Source organism: Suncus etruscus, chromosome 5 (genome assembly GCF_024139225.1).
Source record: "Suncus etruscus isolate mSunEtr1 chromosome 5, mSunEtr1.pri.cur, whole genome shotgun sequence".
In the NCBI taxonomy this organism is placed as follows: Eukaryota; Metazoa; Chordata; class Mammalia; order Eulipotyphla; family Soricidae; genus Suncus; species Suncus etruscus.
In genome coordinates, this window is record NC_064852.1 from 40,816,465 (window position 1) to 40,843,986 (window position 27,522).

The 27,522-nt window shown below is 35.3% G+C and overlaps 1 protein-coding gene across 1 annotated transcript in view; it reads right to left on the reverse strand.

The window, feature by feature from the left end:
- GTDC1 (glycosyltransferase like domain containing 1) overlaps positions 1-27,522 on the reverse strand; it is a 325,354-nt gene that overhangs the window by 297,531 nt on the left and 301 nt on the right. The gene's annotated exons all lie outside the window — the stretch shown is intronic.

A 27,522-nucleotide genomic window follows, 5' to 3' on the forward strand; every position in this document is an offset into this window, starting at 1 on the left:
AACAAGTTATTCCATAGTGTGAATACAAAATCTTTTTGAACAGTATCAAATGCAAATTCAACATATACATGTCAACACTATGATATGCTTCATTTGTCTTTAAATCAATATAATTTTCACAAATAACAGCATAACAGCATCTGCATAGATTCATAATCCATCATCTTACATTCTGTAGTTATAGCTACATGTTACTTAGTAAAATTATAATCATTAAAATTTGAGAATAAATTTAATTTTACTGATGAACTACTAACCTGTTTTCAATTTCTCATTGCTATTAATTTCATAAATAAATTTAAACTAGAAAAGTAGTGATGAATTAGTCCTAGTGGAGACTAAAAATACTTTCAATTTGATGACATTTTTAAAATGTAGCGGCACATTTATGAACCTATAGAAAATTTTACACAGAACATCATCTCATCACTAGTTGGAACTACCTTTCATATTATCCTCTTAACTAATCTCCATACTATACATTCTGATTCCTATCATACCATTCTCTATATGCCAGCATCAAATACTCTTTTCAAAATACAAATATTGTCCCAATGTAACATGTTTGAAAACATTCAATAGCTCAAAACCCTGCAAATAAACTTTCAGATCTTCCTTTTCTGCCTTTCCATTCTCTTCACCAAGGCATTACTTACTGATTTCCAACTTAATCCCTACTCTTCTACATCCCCAGATGCCATATTTACTAATGCAAGCACTCATACTCAAATAGCTATTTCACTCTTCTAAAATTTCTGGTCATGAATCACCAATTCTGCAAAACCTTTCCCTAAATTTATGACTCCCCTTAACTCTGAACAGTATCATTAATATCTGTCACTCTGTTCCCATGTCTTACTTCCATATAGTGCTATGATTACTTGAAGAAAAACAGAAAATATTCCACTATTTTTCGGATATTTATTCCAGAATCTCATATGTGTTGGACATTTCTATGTTTCTGAGTAATTAAGCAGAAAATTGGGAAGCAATGAGAAGTTAATTCTACCTTTAGAGTAACATTTGTTGAACAATACTGCTTTCAGTAAACATAGGTCTGAAGCAAACAAGTGTTGCCAGCATTTATAATGATTTCCCATTATTGCTAATATCAGGAAATATTCCAAATACTTTCCAATATCCTAAAGTCCACATTAAATCAAATATCTAATACATCTAAGTACATTCCTACTCTATTCACTTTTAAATACTAATTTTTTTCATCTTCCTTTTCACAGAAGTCAGAATTTATCAGCAATAAGATTTAAGTGCTGTACACTTACCTTTTCTACTCAGAGACTAGAAATAACAATGACTTAAGAAATGGGACAATCAACATCAGCAATCTATTCTAGATCAAAGCAACTTTCATGGCCTAAGAGACTATGTGTGAGACCCATGAATTTTAAAAATCACCTGCCATTTCTTATTCTATTTGATCTATTAGAATCCTAGTTTAATACTCAAAGTGAAAGTAGGAGAAGCCAATTCCCTCATCATCAATCTGGAGATCCCATTCCACATTTAGTAATTAGGCTTTTATTTAATGGGAAAGAAAAAGGGCATTTTTAAATACTTTCTGCCAACAATTATTCATTTCATAAAAGTTTGACAAGATGAATAATGAATGTGCTTTCTCAAAACGGCATTTCTCCAAGTGTTCCACCTTCCTGAAATGGGCTACAAGTCAGCCCAGTGGGAGAAAGTTAGGGTATCTGATTCACTCAGATATGGAAAGCCAACTAGAGATGCCAGGGCATATCAAATAATCATAAGTAGAAAGAATGCTGGCACCATGATTTAATGCTTTTCTCTTCTGGAGGAAGAAATGGATTTTATCCACATCACAAAGACCTGATCCCAGATCTTCTGTCCCACCCATTTTCCATTATATACTTAACTATAGCTGTAAGTACATGACATAACATAAGTAAAAATACTCCTCCATAGTTTAGTCGTTAGAGCTTTTTTAAGACTGCAATTAAGTGATTCAGGACTACAAATGTAGTTCAATGACCTGGAGAACATGCTTTGCATACAAGAAGCCAGAATCTGATCCCTGGTATAACATGATTGATTAAGCACCACCAATAACCACAGAGCACTAAACTAGGAATAGCTCTTGAGTACAATGGAGTATGACCCAAAACCACAGCTCCTCAAAAATAAATAAATTTACATGTTGAGTATAAATCAAATTACATTTGATAAAGATTGTCGAAGGTTTGTCTGTCTAAAACACCAGAAGTTGAATCTATATTACATAGCACCATATAGTTAGGGTAGTAAAACTCAAACTTTGTTTTAATCTCCTACAATTTCTTTTTTTCTCTTTTTTTTTTTTTGGGGGGGGGGTCCACACCTGGCCATGCTCAGAGGTTACTCCTGGCTCGAAGCTCAGAAATCGCTCCTGACAGGCTCAGGGGACCATATGGGATGCCAGGATTCGAACCACTGACCTTCTGCATGCAAGGCAAATGCCTTACCTCCATGCTATCTCTCCAGCCCCCTCATATAATTTCTTAAAGTGTTCTGCATACTCATCCCTCTGCTAATACTATAAACCTTATCATTCTCTGAACAGTTCTAAAATAAAACATTTTATCATAGGATAATAGTTCTAGAACGCTAAAGACAATATCCCAGATTCATGTAAGTAAAATATTTGGAGCACTGAAGAAAAGGTCAGATATAGAATTATGTCCAATCTTGCTATTTTCTATCACCATCAAAGGGCTGAGACTGGTATAACAATCTTTCGAGATTCTTTGCACTTATCACTTTTATAATATGCTCACGAGATTAAATACAGAATATCTATATTTCTCCAAAGCACATTAAGTTCCAATAGAACCATGTCTGTTTACTTACCTCTATCTTCTAAGCACTTAGTAAATAGAAAGTACTTACCATATATGGGTTAGATCAATAAAGCAGAAAAACCTTTAGCATAATGGGCTTGACTATTTTTAATTCATCTAAAACCCTTATCATTATTACCCTCAAATAATCACCTTACTACAACTAACTACTCTTTACTCTCATAGGCAAAACTTTATGTATATATTCTGTCACCATAACAATGTAGTTCCACTTAAATATAAAAAATAACTATTGTATTTAAATGCAAAACCTCATTCTAAAGAAAACCATTCTAGCAATACCCATGCTGAGAATATGAGAAACCATGTTTAGTGTAATGGGCAACTGTCTTCTGTTTTTGTTTTCTGTTGTTTTTTTCTTGTGGGGGCATACCCAATGGTGCTCAGGAGTTACTCTTGTTTCTGGGCTCAGAAATTACTCCTGGCAGGCTCAGGAGACCATATGGGATGCCAGGGATCAAATCTGGGTTAGCTGCATATGTAAGGCAAATGCCCGACCTACTGTTCTATCAGTCCAGCCATAACAATTAATTTCATTGATCCAACTCATTTCATAAGGCCATTTGACACAGGACAATTAAATCTACAACCTGTAGGGATTCAATTGGTTGAATCATTAGACTAGTAATTTTTACTGGACAGAAGCAGTATCTTCCTTTTACATTGGCTTCTCTGCCAAATTTTAACTCAGACAGTGCAGGGTAATTATAAATATACACACCAAATGAGTTTAAAATAAAATGACAACAGATTTTTAACTCTCCTGGTTCAAGTGAGTCTCCCTCACATCTTTGAAGAACTTAATCCATACTAACCAAATAAGAAATTTTTGAGAAGCTTCCCTCTCTAAGTGGGAGGTACATATCACATTTTCAATTAATTTGGAACAGAAATAGCAGGGTTACACTAGCATACAAACATTCCCACTGTCCTATTTGAAGTGCAGCAATCCAAGCAAACATGGGTGGCATACCCTTGATGAGCCAAAATAAATGTCACCAACTAAAAAGATCTGGATTTACTTATTTTTTCTAAAAAAAAATTTTAACAAATGAAAAGGACATAATCTACATCTCTATCAGTGAGGGAAATCAACTGAAAAGTAATGCAAAATCCTTGTAGCTCAAAAACAAAAGAAGAGCCAGAGCAATAGCACAGCAGTAGGGCATTTGCCTTACACGTGGCTGCCCAGGACGGCCCTGGGTTCAATCCCACTGTTCCAAATAGTTCCCCAGGCTAAAAGCAATTTCTGAGAGCATTGCCAGGAGTAACCCCCTAAGCATCACCAGGAATGGCCCCAAAACAAACAAACAAAAAAATAGGCAAAAGAATGACTGGTACAACACTTGCAAAAAGAAGATATTTATTCTAAGGGCCGGAGAGATAGCATGGAGGTAGGGCATTTGCCTTGCATGCAGAAGGATGGTGGTTTGAATCCCGGCATCCCATATGGTCCCCTGAGTTTGCCAGGAGCGATTTCTGAGTGTAGAACCAGGAGAAACCCCTGAGTGCTGCCGGTTGTGACCCAAAAACCAAAAAAAAAAAAAAAAAGGTATTTCTTTTATTTTGAGACTGCACCCAACAATCTCAGGGGTGATTCCTGGCAGTGCCTGGAAGATCATATGGGATGTTGGGGGTCGAAACAGGTGTGCAAGGAAATAGCCAATCTGCTTTTCTCTCACTCCAACCTGAAAAAATATATCTGTAGAGGAATCAAGGATTGGAAATAAATATCCTTTGGACTGGAGAGACACTGAAAAGGTTATAATTTACTTGTTTTATATAAAGAAGCTGATCCTGGATCAATTCTGGTAAAACATATGGTCCCCTAAACATTGCCAAGAATGATCCCTGAAGTCAGAGCCATGAGTAAGACTTGAACACTGCTAGGTGGGACCCTCAAGCCCCCCCCCCAATAAACAACAAAAGTACATAAATATGCTACTGTTAAATATATTTATTCTAATATTTTTATTATATATTTATGAAAGTCAATATTCAATAATACAGTTTGTGAAGGGTTTCCAAGTGGTGCCCAAGGACCACTCCTGGTGATACTCAGCAATAAGGGGCCAGTGGTCAATACTAGGGCCTGAGGGTGGGTCTGTGATGTCAGGGGCCATCAATGCTCCCTTCCAGATACCCTGATTCTAGGTCCACAGCCAGTGATAATTAGGCAGCCTTTATGGTGCAGAAGATTAAAACCAAGCCCAGAGTATATTAAGGGATGTACAGCAATCACTCACTGTACAATCCCCACGGCCAATAACAAAATATTTTGATACTTTATTTTAATCACTGTGACTTGCCATTGTAATACAATCAATGGTAGGTTTCTATAAATATAATATTTCAACAACAGAATGCAACCATAATGTTAATTTCCCACCACCATTGCCTCAGGGTTCCCCTTACACTCTCACAGTCTTACCATCCTCACCCTGCCTATCCCCTCGCCCCACCTCTTACAGTCATAGTAAGCTTGAGAATATAGACCATTTCTTAGATTCTTAGATACTTTATATCATTTTTCCTTTACTATGGATTTTTATATCCCAAAATTATGAGTGAGAGACTATTCTGTATGTATCATTCTTCTGGCTAACTTTATCTATGTTCCATCAATGAAATGACAAATCATATAATTTCATCTTATCCTTATAGCAAAGTGCTGTTTTGTTTTGTTTTGGAGCAACACCTGGCAATGCTTAAGGATTACTCCTGGTTCTGCACTCAGGAATCAGTCCTGGCAGACTTGGATGACTATACACGATGCAAATGATTGAATCTGGATTGGTTGAATATTCACTGTACTATCACTCCAGCCCCTTGAATACTGTTTCTTTAGTTTGTCCCTAAAAGATATTTTTTCCAATTTTGGGGTCATGCCAGGAGGCATTCAGGGGTTACTGATGGCTCTGCACTCAGGGATCACTCCTGGCAGACTCAGGGGACCACATGGGATGCCAGAAATCAAACCCAGGTTGGCCTTGTGCAAGGAAAATGCTGTACCCTCTGTGCTATTGCTCCAATCCCTAACTGATATTTCTTAAATGAGTCCAAAGTGGAAAGTACAACCCGTGTTAAGCTTTGACATTAAGATCCAAATTAGGGGGGCTGGAGAGATAGCATGGAGGTAAAGCGTTTGCCTTTCATGCAAGAGGTCATCGGTTCGAATCCCAGCATCCCATATGGTCCCCCGTGCCTGCCAGGAGCAATTTCTGAGCATGGAGCCAGGAGTAACCCCTGAGCACTACCGGGTGTGACCCAAAAACCACAAAAAAAAAAAATATCCAAATTAGGGGCCCGATTGTAGCGTAGCAGTAGGGCACCTGCCTTGCATGGAGCTCACCTAGGATGGACCTCAGTTTGATCCCCCAGTGCCCCATATGGTCCCCCAAGCCAGGAGTGATTTCTCAGCACATAGCCAGGAGTAACCCCTGAGCATCACTGGGTGTGGCCCAAGAAACAAAAAAAAAACCCAATAACAACAAAAGGATCCAAATTATTAAAAAATATGTTTAAAAGATGCCTCGTTACCAGAAAGGTTTCTCAGTGGCAGATCACTTATCTTGCCTGTGTGAGAGCCTGGGTTGATCCCTGACAGTTCATATGTGTTTACACACAAGAATGTTGGGGGTTGGACTAAGAGAGGGAGACACTCTGGTAAGGAGTCTGGTGTGTTGGAATACAATACATGAATACATTAACAATATTATAAATCATGGTGTCTAAAATTTTTAACTAGCTTTATTATAAAGGAATAAAAATAACTTGGAAATAAACTAAAACTTACAAACTAGTTTTAAAAGACTGTGTTATTTAAAATACTTAGTGACACTTTCATCTCCAAAGTTTTACATGAATACAGAAATGTAAAATACTTAGTGACACTTTTATCTCCAAAGTTTTACATGAATACAGAAATGTATTAGGTTAGTTAAAAAAAATTAGTTAAAAGTAGGTTGTTGTTGTTTTTTTCTGTTTGCTTATTTTACAGATCATTTTCTAGTTGCCACATATTTTTCAAGAATCTTTTTACTGTTTGGAGGAGTCTGAAATTTAAGCCAACACTATAAAAATGAAATAGAGTCTAAATATTGCTCATTTTAATAAGCTCAGGAACCTAGTTTAGACCAGTGCTAAGTAAATCTAAAGCTTACAGATGTGGTAATGAGAGATATATCACTATTTTTAAATATCACATGGGACATATTATTAGCTACCCACTATTATAAGAAAAAGAGTCAGTCTTATAATAATAGACTGGGACTTGAAATCCTGAAGATATTTCTGAGTAAAAATATGTATTCTCGGACAACAAAGCAAAATTTCTAGAAATCCACTGTTCCCAAAGTATCTGCAGTCTTGTCCATCTCATCTGATACATGAATTCCACTGAATAAAATATAAGTAGTATTAACTCAAAAGTTCCTGAGTTGAGGAAAAAAATACTATTACTTTATCTATTTAGTAACCTTGTATGACACTATTACCTTGAGTGCCACTATTATCTCTAAAACAACTGTTTTTTAAGAAGATATCTCTGTGATAGAATTATTTTGTTAATGAAGCAGAGCCCTGAGCATTCTCTGAGTATTCTCTGCAAACTACTAAAAGGGACATTTTTACCTCTTCATTATCACAGGGAAGTAATTTCACACTTTTCAAACAGTATGTTCAAACAGAATAAGGGGACTGGAAAGATAGGACAGCTGGTCAGGTGTTTGTCTTGCACGCAACTAACACTAATCAATCTTCCACACAACACTTTTAGTTCCCTGAGCACCACCAGAATGATCGCTATTCACAGAACCATTACAATAAAGCCTTCAGTACCACTAGGTATAGTCCCCCAAACCAAAATCCAAACAAAGGCAGAACAAAGTTACTTAGAACTTAATTTTCTTCATATCTTCTCTGTACCATATATAGTCATCTTAATTGGCACCATAAGCCTCTCTTCTGTACTAATTAGCATCCATTAATAAACAACCTGAGGGGTAGAACAACAGTACAGTGGGAAGAGGGCTTGCTTTGCAAGCAGCCAACTTGATTTGATCTCAGCACCACATGACCTCCTAAGTATCACTCACAAGGAGTGATACCTCAGCAGAGCCAGGAGAAAGCACTAAGCACTGCTTGGTATGGCCCAAATACCAAAATGTTAAAAATAATAACAATAATAAAAATAATAATGAACAGCTTAAATTAGTAAAGAAAGATTCTAACTTATATTACAACACCTGGTATATAATTTTCTGGATTTGTGCATATACCTGTGATGCCTGGTACCACATTATATGTGGTACCTCTGATCCCTGGTACCTTTTAGGGCACGCAACTTTCTATTGAGCTATTCTCAGTCCCAATATCCTATATTTTTATATAATTCAATTGATCTTAGAATTTATTTTCCATTATCACACCTCTAGCTCAATGTTTTACTGCCCCTTCTCACTTCCTGTTTCAAATCTTTACTAGCAAAATTTATTTTAAAATTATCACGTTATTTCCTTCACACTGTTCAGAGTAAATACCTGCCAGGCAGAAAGGATAAATATTTCTCAAAGTACTTATAGGTCATGTATCTAAGGGAGCAACACCTACCAGCAGAATTGTAATCACCTGCAAAGTAAATGAGACAGGTTCTCTAATTCATAAAAAATATAATCTAAAGGCTGCTAGCTCCTCTACGCATGCGTATGGACAGATCTACTTTGAAGTATTAAATAGCCGACCATATTTGAAAATAACACAATTTAAATTGAGTGAGCAGCTCTGAAAAATTTTGAGAATTAAAATTCTTAATTTGCTTTGTTTGTTTGTTTGTTTGCTTGGTTTGGGAGGCAAGACCCAGCAATGCTCAGGGCTTCCTCCTGACTTTGTGCTCAGAGATCACAAATGGCAGTACTGGAGGACTTTGAAGGGTGTTGGTGATCATATTGGTCACTCATGTACAAGGTAAGCACCTTACCTGCTATACTCTCTGTTCTTAGCACTAAAAATTATATAGAACTTGTACTAAAGTATTTTATCAAAAATTAAAAGCAATAAAAAATCTTAAGGAATAACTTATAAATAAATGATCAATAACAAAAAAGTCACTATGAAGTGTAAGGACGTAGTGTACTGCATGTGTGAGGCCCTGAATTTGATTCCTCACATCAGCACAAGAACAAAAGAAAATCATAATGAAGATAAATATGGATTGAGATATGAAAATATTTTCATTATTACATGGCTACATAAAATGAATATGTTAAAATACACAGTGAAATTAATGTACAAACATGAGAGGAACATAGGGATATAACATAAGTAATTCTTTGTAAAAAGAACTAAATGGCTTCATGTTCCCATTTTCTTCAAGTTAACTTCACTGACTGACTCCACTTGCAATTAAAAGAAACTATAAATTTTTCTTAACTTTAAGAAAAAGAGGCCAAATTATTGGAAATTACAAACTACTTCTCAATTACCAAAGGTTTACTTCCCTCCAGGAGCTTGCAAGTGGATTTTCAAATTATTCTAACTACTATCGCTATAAAGAAAAAACTTATTAAAAAAGTAATCAGTAAGGGTTAAATTAATGGGGCTATAGCTATTTACAAACACTATAATTTGATTTTTCAAATACCACTTATCTAATGCACAAAAGAGAAGTAATTCGCAATTATTTTTTAAAAGAAACTGAATTATTAAATAATTGTAAATAAATCAAAATCAGTATTTATATATAAAGATACTGGAGCTGAACTTGAAAGACCATGTTAGAAACTAAAATACTACTTTAGAACTTAAAGTTTTGAATGAAAATTAGGGACTTATAAAGCAAACTAAAAAGTTTTAAAGTCCAAGCGATGTGTCAATTTAATTTGAGCCTTAAATAATTAGATACAGCTTATGAGAAAATAGATATTCAATTAAGTTAATAAAATAAAAATAAATGTCTAGGTTTTGCACTTAACTTTCAAAGCATTTTATATTGAGAAACCAAGGAAATACCATTGCATAATCATCCATATGTGTTTAACATTAAAAAGAAAAGGAATTGGCTGCATATTCAACTATGATAAATATAGCCTTCATATTTTAATAGACTGTCCCTTCCACACATTAAGACATTTCCTATATATATATGTGAAATAGGTTGATGAAACTCAAATTCTGAATTAGTTAGGCATATATCAACAGAACCTAAAGTATTTTTAAGATTTAGACACGGTGCTCCATTGTCAACTAAAAAAAAACTATTATTCACAGAATTATTTTCAACCCAATCCTATTGTCATATTTTATCTTCAAAACTATTCTGAAAAACTTACACATCTAGAAAGCAGCATATTACTGCAATTAAGAATTAACCTCCGTGGGCCTGAGAGCCAGATCAGAGGCAAGGTGCTTCTCTTCAAAGCTGATGATCCAGGTATCTCATATGGCCTTTCACTCTCTGCGGGAGTGATTCCTAAGTATAGAGCCAGGAGTAACCCCTGAGCACTGCCAGATGTGCTCACCCCAATAAAAAAAAATTAGCTGCAGACTGATGTAATACTCTGCAACTATGCAATATTGACTTCATTACTACTGTAAACTAAAATAATCTGTTAAAAAATTGTTAAAAATTGGGGCCGGGCGGTGGCGCTAAAGGTAAGGTGCCTGCCTTGCCTGCGCTAGCCTTGGACGGACCGCGGTTCGATCCCCCGGTGTCCCATATGGTCCCCCAAGCCAGGAGCAACTTCTGAGCACATAGCCAGGAGTAACCCCTGAGCATTACTGGGTGTGGCCCAAAAATCAAAAAAAAAAAAAAAAAAAAAAAAAAAAAAGGGCCCGGAGAGATAGCACAGCGGTGTTTGCCTTGCAAGCAGCCGATCCAGGACCAAGGGTGGTTGGTTCGAATCCCGGTGTCCCATATGGTCCCTGTGCCTGCCAGGAGCTATTTCTGAGCAGACAGCCAGGAGTAACCCCTGAGCATCGCCAGGTGTGGCCCAAAAACAAAACAAAAAAAAAACAAAAAAAAAACAAAACAAAACAAAAAATTGTTAAAAATTGTTAAAAAAATTTAAAATAATCTCTAAAAAGCACAAACACATTAACAATATAAAACATGAAAAGCAAAACGAATAGAAGTTTATCATGTAACCTTTTTTTTTTTTTTTTTTGGGTTTTGGGGCCACACCCAGTGATAGGGGGTTACTCCTGGTTATGAGCTCAGAAATCACTCCAAGGTCAGTTTGGTGCAAGGCAAATGCCCTACCACTACTGCGCCACCACTCCAGCTTTTTTTTTTTTTTTTTTTTTTTTTTTTTTGGTTTTTTGATCAAACCCCGTGACTCTAGGGGTTACTCCCAGCTATGCACTCAGAAATTGCTCCTGGCTTGGAAGACCATATGGAGCGCTGGGGGATCGAGCCGTGGTCCATCCTAGGCTAGTGCCGGCAAGGCATGAGCCTTACCACTCTGTGCCACCACTCGGGTCCCTGTAACCATTTTTTTTAAAGAACACTAAAAGATACCTATCAATTTAACACATTTTTAATTAGATAAACCTGGTAGGAAAAAAATCCTAATCTTGTTAAAGTGCGATGTAACATTTTAGCTTTATTACCACTCTGTGAACTCTCTGTCCCAGAACAGATCACCCCCAACATTAGTACTCTGACCTTATAGAAAAGTGACAAATAAAGGTTATAGGAGAAAAAAAATGAGTTTTATGGGTTTTCAAGAGGGATTTCTAAGGATACTGAAAGTCATATAAAAATATTGATTTGGTAACCAACTTTTTTACTGCCAAATTACAGGCTTAAGATTTCTGAAAAACATGTCCAAGTGAATTTGCCATGATACAATAAAACGGAGACATGAACTGGTGACAATTCTTAGAATTTTAAATATACATATTTAGTGATTTTTTTAAAGAATCTTATGTCAAGTTTTCAATATCTTAAGATTTAGTATTTACATTTGGGCTATCAGATCCTCTTCCCAACATTTATCAAAAGACGGCTTTCTGAGCCAATAAATAGCTTCTCTGCTTCTACCTTCCAAGTGTACTATACACAGAAACAAGGATTATTTTCTTGTAAAAATATCCACAAAAAATCAATTAGAATATTCAAAATATTCCCTCTTTACAAATGAAAGTAAGTTGCTTGCTGAAACGACAGTCTTCCATTTCACTGCCTTAAAAATTAAGCTGGCATGGATAATAAAAGTGTTTTCTAACTGGATATGCTTGGCATTCAAATATTTTTAAAACAAATACTAATCCATAATTAGATTTCCCAGACACAAGCTATAGAAAACAGAATTTGTTGTTATCTTTCAGAGGGTAGTATTAATAATCTGGCATTTTAAAGTTATAACAATAATACCACTACTTGCAAAAGCCAATAAACAAACTTCCCATGAATATTTTTGACCCAATCATTAAATTCATTCAGCAAATACTCTTTGTGCCCACTATATGTCCATCATTGTTCCAAGTGCTTGCAGATAATTTAGGTAACAAAACAAATGTTATCACAGGGAATTTCTTGCTAATTGGGGAAAACAGAAAATCTGTCATCAAATAAATGTACATCAGAATGTGACAGGTGCTATAAAGAAAAATAGCACAATATAGTACTATATTATTAGTGATAGTGATAAGGCTGTTGAAGACAGGTTGGGAAAGGGTAATAATTTTTATAGGGCTTTCAGAGAATCCTATATTGCAAGTGAGATGACATCTAAAAAGAAAATGGAAAAACAAAGAGAAAAATGCAAGGATGATCTAGATGCAACACTTTCTAGGCAGCAGATACAGCAAGAAGCTGAGATGGAATATGCTTGGGATGGATAGTGAGAAAGAAGGCCTATGTGACTGGAAGTATAAACAAAATTGTTTTATTCAACAAGAAATTATAAAATGGTTATATTTTTCAAAGTATACTTTGATAGTAAAATAGCCCAAATCATGGTTTATGGCCTCATATCTGGGAGTAATTAGAAATATAAACTGACAAAAATGATCAAACTGGCTCTCCATAAGGATTCAAAAGTAAAGTTCATTAGAAGATTAGCCACAAGCCAAATAAGTACACAGGGCTAATGGCTGGAGAGCTCAAGTAGGGGTTAAGGCACTTGCCTTACCATAACTGCCCCCATGTTCTATCCCTGGCAATCCATAGTGGCTCTCAAGCTTCACCTTAAGCCACAGAGCTAGGAAAGCCCTAAGTGTCAAAAGATTTGGCACAAGACACTCTCTAAGCCCTACCAAAAGTGTTACAGTGGAATGACTTGCTAACTGTAAAGGGAAGTAAAAGTTGGAGGGGGGGGGGCACTCTTGGCTCACTCATACAACATTAAACCCTTTTCTCCAGTTTTCTATTGCCCAAGCTAAATAATTTAAACACTCAGATGTGGGGAAAATATATAGCATTTCCCAGTCTTTCAAAGTGATGTAGATGTAAGGCAGGCTTAAAACCAAATAGGTATCCTCTATTGGGGGGAGGAGACTTTTGCTTGCACACCTCTGAATAAATTAACAGTCCACAGGTCATTTAGCTGACCCTCAACCAACTCCTCAAATTCCCCACCACCTGCTGTCCTTCATCTTCCATTTAATGTAGGTCAGATTCAAACATCTCCATACCTACAACTATACCTAGTTTCTCTTTCATTCTTACTAAGAAACAGTTTCATGTTAGTCCTTTTTTCTATATGACCTTTTTTCTATAGTATGAAGAGAAATTAGCTTAATAAGGAACATGACCTTTTCAAAAAGTAGGTTCCAACTTCAAATTTAGCCTCAACTCATGTGATTCTCAAACACAGTAAAACACTTTTTCTTTTTTACCAAGCACTGGTATTAACTTTTTTCTTTGAATCCTTTAATTCAGCATCTGTCAATATCCAATATCCAATATATATCGCTCAAGATTCTATTCAACTTCCATTTTACTTAGCAATGACATAAGTTAATTGTTCATCCATGTTTTGCCAGTCAGAAGTAATACTCCTTTCCCTTGTAGTAAGACAAAACCTGGCTTATATATTAAAGCAGTTAGTACAACCCCAGTTAAACGATGGCTTTCTAGTATATATGTGTGTCTTCTCAATCAGATTTCAATTAGCTAGCAACTAAATTTATGTATAATTTATGTTTTTATCATAATAAAGTCAAGTACCTTTATAGAAGAGGCATTCAGTTTTTATATATGACTTCTCATTAGTAAGCTATAATAAATTCTCACCTGTTCAGGGAAGGGGGGGAGAGATATAGCATAATCATAAAGTGAATCATTCAGAATCACTAATATATTCAGCTATTTGACTAAGTGCAAAGCAGATATCACTGAATATGATAAAGACAACAAAAAGTGAGTAGCATAATATAAAATTAATGATAAAGAAGAAATAGCAAAGCATAAACTTCTATTAGGAACCATTACCAAAAACACAATAAAAATTCACTTAACAAATATTTACAAAATACCTACTAAAGGCCAAATATCCTAGTGATTATTGAAACTTCAAAGATTAAAATAGTAAGAAGAGAATACATTTTTGTATGCAACATTTTAAGTATAAAGTTTTGACTTATAAATTATTCTTTCCAAAGTATGATCAAAGTAACTTGGGACCAAATGAAACTGACTATCAATACCCAATTCTGGCTGCAAATCTTGGGAGCTATCTTCCTAAATTGTGATTATGTAGGAACTCTCTCCCAGGACTGCTTCTGAATGTTAAAAGGGCTTCTTTTATTCTTAGTAACTATGAACTGCTCAGATAGAAAATTTGAGTTCCAGACACTTGAATACATTCCCTGCTTTGAGATAAGTTCTATCCATGCACAGGCTGTTTTAGTAATTAAGGTACCAACAACCCAGCCACCATGAATGAAAAGGGAGTAATTTATTAAAGTGGTGCTATACAAATAATCTTGTATGGGAGATAGTGGATAGTTGTTTGCTTTGTCCTCTAGGTCAAAATTACAAAAAAAAAAGAAAAGTAGAAATACAACAAAGGGAATTTAAGATACACATTCAAGAGTAGAGAGGCACACTATTAATTTATAACAAGTCATTTCTCCTAAACTTTATAGAGGAAACCTATATTCTTCTAAGGTTAGAGCAAAGAAAACAGATGTAATGATGATATCTTAGGAGCGCAGTGATCAGAGCATTTGCTTGCACATGGCTGACCCAGGTTTGATTCCTGGTATCCCATATGTCCTATCTCCTGAGTGCAAAACCAAAAGTGAACCCTGATCTCTACTGGGTATGACCCAAAAATCAAACACAAACAAATAACCACAGATAGTATCTAGTATCTTTACAACATTTTTCAATTATATTAAACTTTTGCATGTGTATTAGTAATATGAAACTATTTTAACTGTTATGAAGCTAATTATTAAAAAATAGTAATAACTTACCCCAAATACCACCTAAGAAAAATTAATTTAGTGTCCCCTTAGGGATTCAAAGAATTCAAAAACTAGTTCCTACAAATCAAACTCGAGAATAAATTATTAATTGACCTGTCGTTTATAAAAAAAATTGATTGGAATTTCTTTTTATTCAAAACACAGATCTAGATATATGAATACTATAAAATATCCTTATTTAAACAATAGTTTAAAGAATTATGTTTCAAAGAAATTTATTTTGTATTTACTCTTGAAATTATGTACTCTCCAATAAAACAACTTTCTAAATATCTTAAGGATTAACCTATAATCTTTATATCTGAATATCTTCCACTCAAAACAACTCTAATACATTATTATTGCTTATTTCAACATTAACAAATAGTCCTATAAAATTTAGTCTATGGCTAGACTAGAGAGATAGCTCAAAGGGCTGGAGCACATGCTTGGCATGAGCAAGTTAAATTAAAACTTCAAGACCTTCCAACCATAACCAGATATAGTCCTGTTAGGACTTAACAGGCTAGAAACTCCAAACACAGTAATACCACACATATACTGGGCAGAAGTGCCCAAAACACATGAAAGAGGAACATCATAAACTCTCAACCACACATTAAACCATAAAGAAACCAGCAACTGCAGAAACAGCAGCGTAGAGTGAACAGGTATGTAAACAGCCTGTTACTGCAAAGGCTCATAATAATCTCTTAGGGATCTTATACAAGGTTACAGGTAAAGAATATCATGGGAAATCACTGACTACAACCGAAGTATTTCATAATAATAGGTGTTAATGCCTTAAGCTTAATATATTTAGAGTAACTTCTCAGCTTTTCTGTCCACAGGCGTTCTTGGATACAAAGGATGGACAACCTAAGATGGAATCTCAGAGCTAAGCCACACGAGATACCATACCCAGGTTGCATTACAAAATTGTCTGGACAAAACTTTTTAACACACCCTTTATCTCTAGGGCATACCTTCTTTTAGGACCTGAAGCATGTGACCAGTCAGACCACCAAAGCATCAACGGTGACCTGCAGACTTATACTACGGGGCCTACTCATCGAATATATTCAAGCAAAATGACATGCCCCCGCTCTTTTCACCTCTCTTCTCACTACTCCCACTTCCTTTTTTCCCCTTTCTTCCTTTCTGCCCCTTCCAAATACTCTCCCCTATCACCCTTCCAGGAATCCGACTACCCCTTCACCCCTCAATCCCATCCAGATTTTCCAACTTATTAAAACTCTTCACCCTCAGTTTTTAATCTATTAGGTATCAAGACTGATCTACCTCAACAAAACAGTACCCAGCACCCAAGCGAAGGGACATCCACTCAAACCCACACCTCGTCCCTGGCAGGAAAAGACAACCAACACTCCTACTGACTCATGCTGTGTGGCTCTCCCTACCAACTTATCCTAACGTGGACTGTTGCTGGATACCGGACTTAGCCCTAAAAGAACTCCCAATGCAAGAACTTTACACAAGACCCCCCTCAAATCTTTTACCAATCTTAGGAAGGGCAGGGTGTGCGATGAAAGGGTGCCGAGGAACCCACACCCCACAAGAAAATCTCAATAGGCAATGGGGAAACCTATACTTCCACCATAAGTATAAGACCTCTATAACACTACCTCTTTATTTTTTATTTCATTTTACTTAAAATCGTTTTTCACTATGCATATGTGAGCAAATATATATTTTTTATTTCTATTTTTATGTGTTTTGGGTGTGTGACTTGTTTCTCTGTTCTGTACTTTCCCAAATGCACTGGCAATATAATGAAGCACCATTTCTTCCTGCAAAGGCACACTAAAAAAGGGAAAATCCCACTATATAAACAAGCTCTTATCTACTAGGGATAAGAACTCATACTTATTTACAATACAGGGGAATCTCCCACCTTGAAAATATGTCATGTGGATCCATCTTAGACTCCAGAAGATTATACACCGACCGTCCAGACTTGAATCCTGAACCCTAGATATAGAACCAACATAGTTCTTCACAACAACTACAGGAACCAAAGCCCATCTGGGACATCCTGAATACTACTCGATCTCCAACATGTGCCAGTTCTAATATGATATCCTGACAACGAGGAAATTGGGAACAAATGGACATAAGAACAGGTTATCCTACCTTACCAACTAAGGATAAAACAAAATCAGAAGACTTACCACACTATGGGCTGTGCAAAAGCCAAGAACGAGATCTACAGATGACCAGCAGTATGTATTCTGGGACCAACAAGAAAGCCCTAGTCTAGGGTTTGGTCTACGTCCTGCATAACAATCATGACCTCCAATTCCAGAGTCCTGACTGAGGCAATTTCAACTGAACGGGTCTTTTGGAAACATAACAAAAGATGATATCCCAGACTCCATCCGAGTTTCAGCGCAAGGGCCAAGACCACTAACCACAGAAGACAGATTAAAATGACATCGAGGAAACAGAACTTATAAAATCACAAAGAAAGTCTTCATCAGAAGTTCCACTCCTTGACCTGTGCACAGACTGAGACCCCTACATTAGAGGTCTGTCTTTATCATCCCGATCAGAGCAGAAGTCTTCCATACGGCACAAAAACACCAAGGGGAGAGTAAATGAACATGAAAGGAGTCTATAGATAATCCCATGACAATATATTCCAAGGGTAGAGAAACCCTGTATCTCTTAGGCCAAGGGGATTCCCGTTTCGGATGACCCCAATATTTACTGTGCCTATGCAGGTGTGTAGGGAGACAAAAAACACTAAATAATTCTTTTTTTAAATTTTTTTTATTATTTTTTATCTAGTTTTTGTCAATTTCTTTGTTTTGGGGTAGATATTGAAGTACTTGTCCATTTTTTTAATTATATATTTACTTTTTCTTTCTTCTTTTCTCTTCTTCCTCTTTGTGCCTTGTCAGATTTCCTATCTCAAGACCATGGCAACTATGTGGTGCATATTTTTATTGCTGCAGTGCTCACTGGATATCTTATTTGATTCCTCTTTTTGAACTGTTGTGGTGTTGACATCTTCTTTTTCCCTTCGTCCCTCAAACCAAGGATGAGAGCCTCTAGAATGACTCTGCACATAGTCGGCATAGTTGATTTTTACCCCATTATATTACCTTTCTCTTACTCAAACAAAACCACATAACTTGAACTTTCTAGTCCCGCCTCCCAATTAGAGGGGGCAGTAATGGAGGCACCAAGACCAAACAGCTATAAGACCACTAAGTAATAAACTAGATACAGAAGGGACCATGCATTCTAGCAGCCCCTGGTGGGGAGAGTGGAGGATATGGGAGGCAGGATGGGAGTGGTTGTGGGAGGACAATTCAGTGGTGGGAATTCCCCTGATTCAATGTAAATATGTACCTAGAATATTACTGTGAACGATATGTAAGCCACTATAATTAAAATAAAAATTATATATATATATATATATATAAAGATATAGTCCTGTTAGGTTCCAGCACTGAGTGGAAAGGTTCCTGGACCCAAAACTTTACACTACACCTTCCTGCAAATTAAAATATACTATACTCTTTATATGTATAAATAATTTGTATTTATAATATTAACAAATGAATTTCTTAATATTTATTCATTAAACAAGTATTCATTGAGTGTCACCATGTGAACACTGTACTAAATTGTAAAGACATGAGAAAGGCCAAACAATAGTTTCTATTCTTATTCCTAACATAGAAACAAAACATTACAACAGATATATGAACTAGATATCAAACGCAACAATACCAAGTCTCAATTTCAACCAAAAGCTCAGAAAGTTCAAAGATCCAAGCAATATTGGAAGTATGGCAGTTAACTTTAAGATAGATCATTCAATACTCATTCCAATTCTCTTTCGTGGGCTGGAGGTAGGGTGTTTGCCTTATATATAGCCAACTCAGAACCCCAAGCATCTCAGATGATCCCCCAAGCATATCAGGAGTGATCCTCAAATAAAGCCAGGAGTAACCCCTGATCAGTGCCAGGCATGACCTGGCAAAAAAAAAAAGTCAATTCTCCTCCCTAATTTCCTCCAAAATAGAGACTGCAAACTAAAATACTTATGTCTTTCTAGAGACAAGTATATAACATTTGTTAAACAATAACATGTAGATGAAAATTCCATGAGTAGGTATTCCTTTCTAAAAAAAAAAGTTGTCCCCATGATAAAAAGACATCTGAGTTCCCTTCACTTTTCTTTCTGGACAGTAAACAAAACTTCTTTGAAATAAGAGATGCAACCTGAGCATGGCAGAGAAGGAAATATTACCTGAATCCCAATAGCATTTGTTATTTGGGGACTATTTTAAGTTTCTTGTAACATATGTCAAATAAAACAAGAATACAGTCAGAGATGTAGGGCAGAGGTAGAAAATTGTCTCACATGTGTTGGGTGCTAGGTTCAATCCCAGGCACCAAATGAGAAAAATAATTTTCAGAATAAAAATATTATTTGAGTCAGAAGTACTTTTACTGTGAAAGGAAGCTACAGCCAAAAAAAAGATATTTAAACAAAACTCTACCTTTCCTGCCTTAATTTACAAATGACTCACATCTTCCTTGCTATATATTTATATTTGTGTGTGTGTGTGCATGCTTAAATTGAATTTGAACATTTTTCCTGATTTATAGCAGTAATTTTTAAAATAATATTAACTGAGACCAATATGAATTACAAGTCTTTCACAGTTATATTTAAGGTACATAGTGACAGTGAATTAGGGCCATTCCCACCACCAGTGTTGACCTCCTTCTGCCATAGTTCCCAGCATGCATCCCACCCCTTCACCCTTAGCTTCCTGGACTGCTAGTGTAACAGGTCCCTTTTGTATATAACTTGTAGTTTAGATCTCTTGATACTATTGTCACTGAGTATTTATTATTTCCACTCAATGATCATAACTGCTTTGTCCCTGGTACCAGTCACAGTCTCAATCCGTAGGAAGCCATATGAGGAAGAAATATGAGAACAAGATGATTCATGTTGTATGGTTCTGTTAAAAAAAAATTTTTTTTAAAAATGGGTGGAAGCCCCTGTCTAGAAACTATAAATATAAATTTAAAAGAAAAAAAAGGGGGGGGCTGATATGGCAAGTTTGTTTGTTTTTTGTTTGTTTGTTTGTTTTGCATAATCACAGAAAGTATTGGAGAAATTAGAAAGGAAATACCCTTGGCCTGAGAGATAGAGATACTGGGTGTCTCAATCCTTCAATCATACCATCATGAGACTGACTACAGGCTTTGGACATGTTCATAGTCAAACCCCAAGGTCTTTCTTTATGGTGCTAGGAAATGTTCTGCTCAGTCGTGATTGTCAAAGTCAGTCCTCTGTAATTAGATATCTAGTTTTTGCATAGATCCTAGGACGAAGCCTATGATAGATTCTTTCTTATTGTCCCAGGAAAAGTTCTACTCAGTGGTAAGTTATTATAGTCAGTCTTCTGTAATTAATGGTTTTTGCACAGATCCTAGGTCAGAAGATCTTCTAATATATGATCTGATGACTAGAAAGGATTAAGTACTACAGATCTATAGATTGTCAGATGTGGCCCAACCCTCTTCCAAAATAAATAATTTTGTTAAAAGAAATATAATAGGAGAGAACCTAGAAATTTGAATGTATAAACTATGTTTTACAAAATTTTTAGCACTTTAGAAAGTAGATTTGGTTAAAAGAAAAACAATAAGACAACAGTAATTTTATATAAGATGGGCTCCTCCTCCAATTTAAACCTATAGTTCTTATTTTAATTTTTAATCAATAAATCAATTTTTGAAATTTTGTCGAACTTGAAAATATCCACCAAATGTGATGTCCAATTTAGCATTTACATTATTATTATTATATTGTATTGTATCATATTGTGATACCCTACCTCTCTAATAGTCTCCCTCCATACACAGTAATAATCTATATCCTGTAAGTTTCTGTTGGACAATATTCTAAATGTAGATGGTTCTTGGGATGGTTTCTATTGTACAGTTTTGAAAAGATTCATTAATTTCAATCACCATCAGTTCCATATGCCACATAGACTTTTACAGTCGTTTTTGTTCGAATGTATTTCACTGTAGCCATTCAAAGGAAAATTACACATTCCAATAACATTTGAGTTCCTCTCAGTTACCCTTTCAGTGGTTCAGAGTAATGATAGACTAAAGAATTGTGGAGGCTCTTTTTATTTTTTTTTCTTTCATTTGGTAGAATTTCAGCTTCAAATCTCTTATGCCAAAAAGCAATGGGTAAATGCCTAATGCTCCCTCAAACAGTAGCTTGCTTTGGACGGAAAGGAAGTGAGTGTCGAGAGAAATCACTCTCCCAGCTTTTAAGAAAATTTTAGCATATAGGATAAGACATCTCTTACCCCTTTTTCCTAAAATAGATTTATACCACCATAAAAATTCAGGAGTGGGAAAAAGGAAAGGGAGGGAAAAAAGAATTAGAAATTTTTTTACAAACTCTGATATTATAATGAATAAAAGTAAAATCATTGAGTTTTAACCATAATTTCTTACTGATGTTAGATTTTAAAAAAAATGTATATATCCATAAAACCTGGAGCTTATATAGTTCTCGGCATTATTCACAGGTTAAAACCTTCCTCCCAAAGGATAACTGCTACATTCAAGTCTTGAAACTTCAGTTAGAAAACGCAAATGTCTTCATTTTAAAGCTAACATTGAAGTCAGTCTCTGACAAAACATATGAGCTTAAAAGAATATTCAGAGAATAAAAAGCCTCCTTGTTTATATCTTTTCAATTTCAATTTCATCTGAAGTTATCTCCTTAAAAATAAATATTTCTAGAGTCCTTATAGGATATAGAGTCCTTTTAATCGGGCCCCTTTTTATTTGGTTATCTTTTTAGGTGCACTAAAGATTGAGTTTACAATAAATTGAACAGACAGCGTACAAAAGGCTTTTAGAACTATACCATATGGTCCAGGGAAGGGAACAATCTGGACGGTCCCCATTTCAATCTGTAAGCTTGTCCACCTCTATAACACATTATACCACTGTAATAAAATATTAAGATGGAAACGTAAAAGTGAAAATAATCTATCTTTAGCATTACCAAGCAACCACACTTCTGAAAATTTACTGATAAATGTAATAAACATTTACTTTAATTTATATTCTGAAATTTTGTATTCAGCACCATGCATACAAGCTTAGGCCAGTATTCACTAGAAACAATATTTCGGCAGGGATATGTGTGGGTATTCAACTTATGCTTTAGAAATTTGGGAGAGAGAATAAAAACACTTTTACAGGGGGCATATTGGCAGGGGCTGATGTAACAGATGACACATTCTTGGAAATCAAATAAAAGCAATAGGGAAATACCCATTACTGTCTGGTGAAGGCCTAAGCACATGGACACAGCTGGAACCAGTGTAGATCATTCATTAATAAAACTGTATTGTAATAGCCACTTTTTGATGCATTTCAATAGTTACTGTATCCAAATTTCTACTTTATTTTTGTTTCAGTAATATTGTTGAACAGAAAAGATGAGAGAAGATGGAGGGGATCTTCTGTAATGCTTTAAATGAGACTAGCTCAAAAAGCTAAATGTCACTGTACCTTGCAATCTACTTATACTATCAGCAGCTTAAAATATGCAGTGCAAACCTGAAAGGGGGGGAACTCATATGGTACTACGGATAAAAAGTGAGCAGTGAGAGATGCCACAGAAAACATATGAAATACTTGTGAAAGTATTCTACAGAATGATAATATAAGATGTCAGGAAGAGGGATTGAAATGTATCAAAAATTAGGGAGAAATCAAACAACTAAATTAACTCATTCTTTCATGTAATTCTACTGAATTTTACACTAAAGTATATGGGCATATACTTTAGGGAAGATATACTTAAGGAAAGATTCCCCATACTTTTAACCACTTAAACTTAGACATTACTATTTACTAAATGTTAGAAATATTTCATATCAAACAAGATACTCAAAATTCACCCAGGGGTTTTACTTGAACGCTATAATATAGCCAAATGAAAAAATGATCAGTTATAGTTTAAAGCACAGTATTTAATGTAATTAGCTAAAACTTGCTTCCAGCAATAAATTTAATTTTCATCTAACTTTGTCAACATCAACTAATATTTTTATTTTTTATATTTTCTACAGGTATAATGATTAAGCTACTATATGAAGTTATGACCCCTCTGATACAGTATTAGATATGATGTGGTCTGAATTAAACAAAACTATAGAAACGATTGCTTACAAAATGAAAACTTCACAATACTATACCAAAAAAGCTCAAGTAATACAGGTCTTAACTATTTTTCTACAATTGTCTGTGTATCTTTGCAGTAAACAAAAAAAATATGGGGATTCAGGTTGCAATTCTTAAGTTACAGAAAGATATATTTCTTCCACAGAAAAAAAGTTTAGCTTCAAAAAAAATTAGATCAATGGAGGAAAAGTACCTAAAGTCATTGAATATTATTTAATAAGAAATAATAGTAAGTATACCAAAAATGTTTATATGAAATACCTTTGATCATCAATTCTAATTATGAGACCTTGATACAGACCACTCAAGGCAGTAATATACTTAACAGTTCACAAGATCATCACAGCCTCAGTGGCATTCCTTCTCAAACATGACATAATGCTGAATTTATCACTTGGACCTCAAGATTTCATTATTATAACTAAGTGGACACCAACCATTACCATCACCTACTACCTCCATCCAGATTCACTTTACTTATTTTATAGGAAAAGCCACTCCAAGAAAAGTTTGAAAGGAATGTCTAAAATAGCATTGTTGAAATGGGAAGCATGCATGTATTTCATGTGCATTAGACATACAAAGTAATTTGAGTGTCTGTTTTGTTAAAATGAGTATGTTGCTGAACCTGTGTAAAGAATGAGAGAAAGCAGGTGAGTTTATTTAATGCATATTTAGACATACCTGCTTTATGGTCCTTTTAATGATTTTAAAGCAGAGGTCTCAAACTCAATTTACCTGGGGGCCACAGGAGGCAAAGTCAGGGTGAACCTTGAGTGCAGTCAGTAGTAAGCCTTGAACATTGGGGGGTGTGACCCAAACAACTAAAACAAAACAAAACAAAAAAGATTCCTCTAGGGCAGGGCCACAAAATGTTGTATGGAGGGCCGCAAACGGCCTGCAGGCCGTGAGTTTGAGACCCCTGTTTTAAAGCATTTTATAAATTATAAATAAATTTTGGGATGGAGATATAGAACTGATAGATTGCACAAATTTATCCTAATTCATCCATAATGAATAAATTTTCTAGTATATATGGCATATAAAAATATTTCACATTAATAATTCTAACACGAACTACTGTTTACTTGCTTTTAGTCACATTTGTTACACTGTTATGAAAATACATGAGCTTTTCCTCCCGATATACTTTTTATTGCCAAAAATCATTGACAATTTTTAAAATAAAAATACGTCAAAATAATATCAATCTCCACTTAAGAAACATATTCTGCCTATTTAGCTATTCTAATCTTGACTTATTTAAAAGTACATCATTTGCTTTTTCTTAATACAACAAAAAACACATTCATATTTTGAGAAACGTTCTAAGAAATTTCAAAGAATGATTGATCATAATAAAAAAAAATCTAACCTCCTGCTCAATTCACCACTTAAAAAACATAATGTCATGTTTTCACACCCTTTAAAATAGGTCACCAACTATAAGTTATAGAGAATCAAGAAACTTAAAAATACCGGTTTGCTTGGCTTTGCATTGTGATTTCAAAGGAAAATAATATAGATTTACATTCTTTTATAACATGGGAGTTCACTGTGTTTAGCAGCTCATATCAGGCCATCTACACATAAATATTCAATTTTATTTGAATATAGTTTTATTTGAATATAGTTATAAACTATACCTGAGTTTTAGACAAAAAGAGAAAATACTTTTTCTTTGTGCCATATGAGATACATTGGTGTTGAAATGCACAGAATGCAAGCAAATATCACTCAGAATTACCATTCAAATAATAAGCTGTGAAGCCAGACAAGATCCCTACCAACTAAGAAGACTACATCAACACAACCACCATTAGCAATATTCAGAGAGGATTTCAAAAAAAAAAAAAAAGTTGCAAAAATGCAACTGTGAAGAAAATTTCTAAGAGCTGGAAAAGGCAAATGTAGCACAAGCTTCTATAAGAAACAATGCCATTTAATACATGTGAAGGTAATGAGGATATGATTGCTATTTAAGGAAAAATAACACTTAATTTCATGAAGGCAGTCAGTGCAAAAAAGAGAAATTTGAGGGGAAAGAAACCGTGCAAGAAGGAAAGCCAGGGACCACTTGCTTTTCTTTGGGGGTGCTGGGAGGGTAGACCCTCTGCCTTGTGAAAATCACTGCCAGAACCAAGCTACACAAAACATTTTGGCTGCCAGCCTAGAACAGTGCCAGGCTGTTTTTTATTTTTGTGCTAGACTCCCTCAATTGAGACACTGTGGGATTGTCACTTTGATGCACATTGAGAACAAAGAATAATATTATACAGAGGTGGGGGGAATATTTTGCCCCTTTGAAGTCAGGTTAGCATTTTGTTTTCTTTGACAGGTCTTGAAAAGATCTAGGAAACAAAAGTTATGCTGAAGAATGTATCAATTGCCTAGAGAAATTAGCATGAGCACAATATTGTCGACAGTTTAATAGCCATGCATAAGATTAACAATTAGAAAAGCATATTTTAAAAGGGTCCAAATCATACACTTACCTGTTTAGGATGCCAGAGACAAAAAAAAAAAACAACCCACAAACATGACTTACAATCACATCTCTTACTTATAATGGTGCCTTATGAAGGAAGGCCACAAAAGTACAGCAAAGGATTAATGTAAATGTCTTCATTTTCCAGGTCACTTTTTTGTGAGGAAACTATCAGCTGCTAGTCTAACCTTGATTTCCCCCATTAAGTACTCTGAACTAAATAAGACCACAACATTAGAATCTGGCTATTTTATGCTTTTACAGGGAAAGAGGTGATAAATGATGAAAAATGTTTGAAGAATTAAAACACAAATCACCTGTAAAATTGCCACAGACACAAACAGGAAAACCATTTGTTCTATACTATTCAACTCTGTACTAGAAGCAAAGCCAACACAAATGAGAAAGTCGTGTGCTATAGCAAGCTACAACTAAATATGTTACCTGAATCTGGTGACTAAAAACACCAGTAAGTCATTAGCTCCTTAGAGGTATGACCATTTTCTCTCTAATGCACAAGATAAAAAGAGGTGGCCACCCATTTTCTACAAGCCAAATGAAAAGAAAGAATGAATTGTGACAAGCCCAGAGCCCATGCTGATATAAATTTACACTAAGCTCAGCATCATCTAGAAGCAGCTTGCTTCTCCCTGTCAATCAGAGCTGGGGAAAGTTGTAAAACTAATAAAGCATTGATAAATAGCACCAAGGAACTACTAGTCCCTTCCTCTGGCACATCTCTAGTGAAATCAGTTGTTAAGAGAAGACCAATGGCTATTATAGAAATAGCAAGAACTAAAGTATTTGCCTCAGATGTTACACATGAAAGTTGGGAGCATTTACCACCTGAGCCCATCTAATTTCCAAGCCCATCTAATTTTGTTCATGGCCACAGATTTGAAGAGCAAGTTAGGAAAGGCATAGGGATGAGAGAACAGTGTATGTGTCTCAGATTATTCAATTAAATCTCCCATATAACACTTTGCATTAGATACAATAATTTACTCAGGGCTAGCACGGTATGTCAGCCATATAATTTTAAAATGAAATATTTTGCACCTCATTATTCTCTTTTTACATTTATTTTCTTTCTTGAAGGATATATCTCTAATGCTGTTAATCTGTGGGGCATTGAGAATTGTACACAAGGTATCAATGTACTACTGAGAAAGTAGTGTAGAAATGCTGGCTGGCTGGCTTTGCTGCCATAAGGATTGCAAGGCAAATCCAGAAAGAAAATTAAAAAAAGTAAGGTATAGAAGAAACTAGGTGATATTCTCTTTTTTCAGGCTGCTAATAATGCAGATGGCATGGGGTGGGGGAAGGAATTCAGATGCAGCAGCCAAGCCAATTGAATTGTAAAGAAAGATTAAAGGAGTTAAATTTATATAACTTGGCTGACAACCAAGGAACAATATGAGAGCTGTCCACAACTCTCCAAAGTATGTGTGTATATGTATG